This window comes from Carlito syrichta, unplaced genomic scaffold, assembly GCF_000164805.1.
Source record: "Carlito syrichta isolate Samal-C Ts95f unplaced genomic scaffold, Tarsius_syrichta-2.0.1 Scaffold305295, whole genome shotgun sequence".
In the NCBI taxonomy this organism is placed as follows: Eukaryota; Metazoa; Chordata; class Mammalia; order Primates; family Tarsiidae; genus Carlito; species Carlito syrichta.
In genome coordinates, this window is record NW_007249391.1 from 202868 (window position 1) to 209525 (window position 6658).

Sequence of the window (6658 nt, forward strand, 5' to 3'; positions counted from 1 at the left end):
CTCACCTCAGTCTCCCAAAGGCGCGGGATTACAGGCTGAGCCACCGAGCCTGGCTAGATTTTTAAAGCATTTTTTAGTAGATACCTGGTCTTGCTATGTAGCTCAGGGTGGTCTCAAACTCCTGGGCTGAAGCATTCTTCCTACTTTGGCCTCTTAAAGTTCTAGGATTACAGGCATGAGTCACCACACCTGGCAAGACTGGGATTCATTCACAGAGTCTTTCCTTTTCTTTGCTCTTGTCTTTATAAGGCTTACCGATCAGGCATCTTCTAGGTGCTTTCTAGGCTGAATGGTGCCTCTTTTCAAAATGTATTTTCTTAGAACATCAAGCATAGGCCGCATATGAAAACATCTCCATTGAAAAATTCAAACAATACGCAAAGACAGATAGATAAAACAGTAATCATTCTTACCCCTACTTCCCATTTTTAAGTTCAAATACAATCTTTAGAGAAAGCCACAGATGACAATTGACTATTGACTTAATAACATTTATGCACATATAGATATGTACATGCATGTTTACATAAATGAGGAAATAGTGTACTATTTTGTTACTTGTTTTTTTCATAAAACACTATATTTTGAAGAAAATTCTATTCAGTACATATAGGTCAGCCTCATGTATTTTACAGTATATTATTTTAGACTCTAGTGGATATTTGAGTTGTTTCCCGTTTTTCATGATTATAAATGAAACTGCAGTAATTTTCCTTATTTATCCATCTTTGTGCATTTATGTAACATTTTTATAGGACTGATTCCTAGAAATAATTATTAATTTTTCAATATTCAATTAAGTAGTTAAAAACCTCAGGTTGGTATCAGTTCAGTGCTTCACTTTCAGTGATTGAATGGGGAGCTGTGGCTTCTGCATTTGAACCTGGCACTTGCAGACTCTCCCTCACTGAGCTGGTGTCCACCACTGAAGGGATGGTGGTCATACTGGGTAAATGCTAGAGGCAGTCAGTTATCTAAAGGCTGCTCCAAAGGGTAATGAATGACTTATGTGTCCAAAGAGGAAGCTGAATATTGTAGAGAAGAGAGAAATGTCAACCAAGGGTTGAAGGAGGAGATTTTTAAACTTTCTCTAAACTCTGAGAATGGTGACTGAGAAATGGCAATGCATGCTGTTTTCAGGGAAGTTGAGGAAAAGGCCTTGAACTGGATGCCCATAGATGAAGAATTGTCCTCACTGAGTTTTACCTGGCCTATTCAAGGCTTAAAAATCTGAAAAAAGTGTTAGTTGTTAGACATTAAAAATTTAGAAAATAACAGATGAAAGTAGCAATGCAAGACTTCTCTTAAAAAAATAATTAGAAAATCTGGCTGCCCGAATTCTGCAAATTTCCATGTGGAAGTAAAAAATAATTTCTCTATGTTTAATTTGCCAACAGAATGATTAATATGCAATCAGTCTGCTTTACTCATTGATGTATCAGGCTAGTCCCAGGAGGCATCTGGGTTTGGGTGCCTAGTGTGAGGCCGGTGCATAGTGTGAGTCCGGAGCCTAGTGCAACATAAGGATCTTCTTAATATTAATACATTAGGGAATGCAGGTCTGTAATATGAGTCAGTCCCTTAATATGTACAAAACTCATTAAATGATTGGGGGTGGGGTGATGATGAATGTGTGGCAAGTAACAATCCAAATGCTTGGTGATGACATTTACTTAGCAGAGGGGAGATTAACAAACATAGGTATTAAGGCTCTGGTTATACTTTTATTATAAGAGAAGTTAGTCAGTGAAGCTATTACTCATTAAATCTAAGGAGAGTGCCATTGAATGAACCTAGAACCTAATTCAGTATAAGATGCAAAATTTAAATATAAGCACAGAAATTTCAGCTATCATTTCCTTATGGCTTAAAATTTTTTAACCCAATGTTCATTTTGCTTACTAATACGTTTTACTTTTACCAAAAGCCATACTATGACACTACATTCAGATACAGATTTGTTGATGATTAGAATATTGTATTACCAGGTTGTGGTTTTATGTCTTTAAAGAGATCTGTAGATACAGAGCTAAGCATTCCATCCAAGGGTCTGCCTTGTGATCCCAGATCCTAGATCCCAGAGTCTTCAAGATGAGTCTCCCTGACCATTAGAGGCCCTGCTTTCTCCTCCAGATTCATCTCTTGCCTTTTCCACTCAACTCTGAAGCCAAGAGGGATTTTCTCCTTTTCTTCACCTGTGTCATGCTTCTTCTTATCTTCAGGGCTTTGCAGAGGGGAGCCCTTCATAGGGCGTACTCTTGCACCCTCCCCTGAGGGCTCACTTTTACCCATCACTGCTTGAGAAAGACCACTTTTCATGACACCCTGCCAATCTTGCCTCTTTTCTGTTTCATCCTGTCCCCCCTAATCTTATAGGTACAAATGGAACTTTATTATTTGAATTTGCATTTTAAAATTATAATTGAGATTGAAATTTCAAAAACATGTTTATGATTCATTTTATTTCCTCTTGTGACAATTTTTGCTCATATTCTTTGCCATTTTTCTCCTCTCTCCTCTTCTTCATGAATTCTTCTAGATGTTAATGGGTAATTTGTTGGGTTTACTAACTCCTTGAAAATTCTTTTCCTGTATTCCTTTCTAATTATTCCTGTTTACTTCCCTTTTTTTTCCTTTCCCAGCTAGGGTTCTCTTCCTATTTTCCTTTCCCAGCTAAGGTTTTCTTCCTATTTTTCTGCACTCTGTCCCTGGCTGATCTCACCATAATATCAACCATGTTTACCTATATTAATCTGAAATCTCTCTTCTGTTCTCTTGATCCCTGTTTACAACTTTTTGTGGGGCATCTTCATAAGCATCTCAGATTTAGCTAATTCTAATTTATCCTCACTACTTTCTGCTCCAGACTAGTCTTTTGAGATTACTTAGCTCAGATGGAAGAGTTACACCACCCAGTTTCTCAATGGAAACAATAACACCTTTCCATTTACCCTATACATTAAGGTAGACACTAGTTCACCCTCCTTATTACTGCCAGAGTTCTCTTCCTAAAAAATTCAGGTTATATCATCTTCCTCTTCCTTTCTTTGCGTTCTGTGGAAGATACCATAAATTATAAACTTCTTAGTGTATCATCTTGCCCAGGCTTCCTGTTCATCCCTATTTTCTAACACTCACCCTTTCATACCCTTTCCTCTTATCACTAAAATTGTTTTATTGCCTCTTTGAAGAATCTGTTTCTGCTTTTTGTCTTCTCTTGCATATTCTTCAGAGTCCAGGTCAAATGGCACCTCCTCTGGGAACCCCTTCTTGGGATGCCCAGGACAAATTTCTCTGCTTTCTATATTACTCCCTTCACATCTCCTTTGTCATCTTAATTAAACTTTTACTGTGTGTCAGATATAAATACACACACACACATATATATGTATATATATATATATACACGTATACATATATAATACATGTAATATTCTTCATATCTGAAGTGAGTAGTATGTTTTGTAGATATGATTAAATACATTGTGCCCATTTATATGCATATACATATATACATGCTTCAGATATGAAGCATGTATATATGTATATCTAATACATACATGTATTCATTGTGCCCAGGTTGGTATACGTTTTCCTTCTCAAATCAGAACTTTCCGTATTGTGTCCTGTCCATTTCTCCAATTTGACAAGTCGGGTTAGAATATTCATCTTGCTTTTGTTAGATACAGATGTCAAAAGTATCAATATACTTTCTTTCCTAAGAGACTGTTCTTAATTTTGATGGTTTTCAATTTATAATTTTTAAAAATGGATTGTGCATTTGATATTGTATCTACATTTTTGCTTAACACAAACATTTTCTCTTATATTTTCTTCTAGAAGAATTTTTGATTGTATAATCCTTTTTGAGTTACTCTTTATATATACAATACTGACAGTTAAGTTTGCGAACTCATCCTAGAAAAAGTGCTACATAATTCATTGCTGAATATCACTACAGTCACCTTTGAGGTACTCCCCTTGGGAAGCTATGCACCAATGCCGGTGTCTAGTCCACTCATCAAAGTAATTTTGGAACTCTTTCTGGAATGGCTATCAGAGCTGTCATCCGAGAATGTCGGAGTTTGAATCAGAGCAATGAACAAACATTAAATTTCTTGTTAAACTTGATAGTAGTGGAAGTGAAATCAGGGACACATTCGTTCAAGTTTATGGGGATATTACCATGAAGAAAATGGCAGTATACAAATGGATTAAACTTTTTCTGAGGGGACAGAAAGCATCATTGATGAAGAGAGGTCAGGATGGCCACTAACAAGCAGAATTGACGAAAACATTGCAAATATTCATCGAATTGTATGTCAAAATTATCAGCTTACTGTGAGAAGCATAGCAGACTAAACAAACATCAACAGAAAAACAGGAAAATCTTAAATGACAATCTTGGCATGAGAAAGGTATGTGCAAAAATGATCCTTGAAGGAGCCCTTGCATCACGACAATGCATCAGCTCAAGCATCACTGCAGGTGAGGGAATCTTTAGCTAGTAAACAAATAACTGTATTAAACTTTTTTCTTTGTTCTTTTTTTTTTTTAGTCAGAATCTCACTCCATCACCCAGGCTGGAGTGCAGTGGCACGCTCGTGGCCACCCCAGTGTTCACCTGCTGGGCTCTGGTGATCCTTCCGACTCAGCCTTCCAAGTTGGTGGAACTACAGGCATGCACTGCCACACTCAGCTGATTTTTGATTTATTGTAGAGACGAGGTCTTGCCAAGTTCCCTGGGCTGGCCTCAAATCCGCAGGCTCAGGCAATCCATTCGCCTCAGTTTCCCAAAGTGCTGGAATTACAATTTGATGACATTCAGGATATCAAGGGTAATACAAAGACAGCTCTGATGGCCATTCCAGAAAAAGAGTTCCAAAATTGCTTTGATGGGTAGACTAGGCACTGGCATTGGTGTATGTCTTCCCAAGGGGAGTACTTTGAAGGTGACCATAGAGAGATTCAGCAGTGTGGTATGTAGCACTTTTTTCTAGGATGAGTTCGTGAACTTAATTGTCAGTCTGTGTATTGCAAAACATTGACCAAAGTTATTTTTTCATATGATTATTCCATTTTTCTAGCACTATTTGTTGAAAAAACTGTCTTGTCTCCATTGAAATATCTTTCACCTTTGTCCATATTATGTAGCTCTAGTTTCACACATTTTTTCTATTATCTACTTGCTTATCCTTATACCAATAACATACTGCCTTGATTGTGATAGCTTCATAAAATAATACATTATAAAATCAGAAGTCAGATAATGTTAGTGCTCTAATTTTCTTTTTCAAAGTTGTTTTGGCATTTCTAGGTCATTTGCATTTCTTATAAAGTTCAGAATCAACTTTTCTTTCTTTTTTTCTTTTTGAGTGGCACTCACTCTGTTGCCCAGGCTGCAGTGCAGTGGCATGATTATCCCTCACGATAGCCTTTACCTTGTGGGCTTAGGCAATCCTTCTGTCTCAGTCTCCCATGTCGTGGGACTACAAGTATGTGCCACCATACTTTGCTAATTTTTTACTTTTTTTGTAGAGACAAGGTCTTGCTGTGTTTCCTAGGCCGATCTGAACTCCTGGGCTCAGCGATTCTCCTGCCTCTTAAAGTGCTGGGATTGCAGATGTGAGCCATTATTCCCAGCCTTCAACTTTCACTTTCTACAAAAAAAAGTATATTGGAGCCGGGCTCGGTGGCTCAGCCTGTAATCCCGCGCCTTTGGGAGGCTGAGGTGAATGAATTGCCTGAGCCCGCGGGTTCGAGACCCGCCTGGGCAGCGAGACCTTATCTCTACAATAAAATTTAAAAAATCAGCCAGGCATGGTAGCACATGCCTGTAATTCCGGTTACTTGGAAGGCTGAGGCAGAAGGATCACCAGAGCCCAGCAGGCAAGGCTACAGTGGCCGGGAGCGGCCACTGCACTCCTGTCTGGGCGACCGAGTGAGACCCCAATTCAAAAAAAAAAAAAAAAGAGAAGAGAAAAAAAAAAGTATATTGGGAGTTTGATTAATATTCATTGAAACTATAGATCAATTTGGTGAGAAGCAACATCACAACAATATTGAGTCCAACCAAGGATGGAATGGAATCTCTCTCTCTATTTAGATTTTTAATTTCTTTCAGCAGTGTTTTGTAGTTTTTAGTGTGTAGCTTTTACTTATATTATGCCAGTTTTATCCTAAATATGTCTAATTTTGGGTGTTATTATAAATGGTAATTTAGAAATTTTCAGTTTCTTATTGTTTATTGTTAGTAAATAGAAATGCAATCATTTGCTCTAGTAACTTGTATATAGATTTCAATATAATTTCTTCATAGACAGATAATCATGTTGTTTAAGAATAAAGTTTCCACTTTGGATGTCTTATATTCCTTCTTCTTCCCTTATTGCACTGGCTAGAAACTCCAGCACAATGTTGAATAGAACTGGCAAGAACAAAGATTCTTGCCTTTTTCTTGCAAGAATGTTGTCCAAGAATAAAGTCTTTCATCACTGAGTATGATGTTAGCAGTAGATTTTAAATATCTGGTAGAATTCACCAGTGAAACCAGCTTGGCCTGAAGTTTTTTGTGGGAAAGTTTTAAAACTATAAATTTAAGTTATTAAATAGATATAGGTCTAATCAGGCTATATGTTTCTTCTTGAGAGAGCTTTAG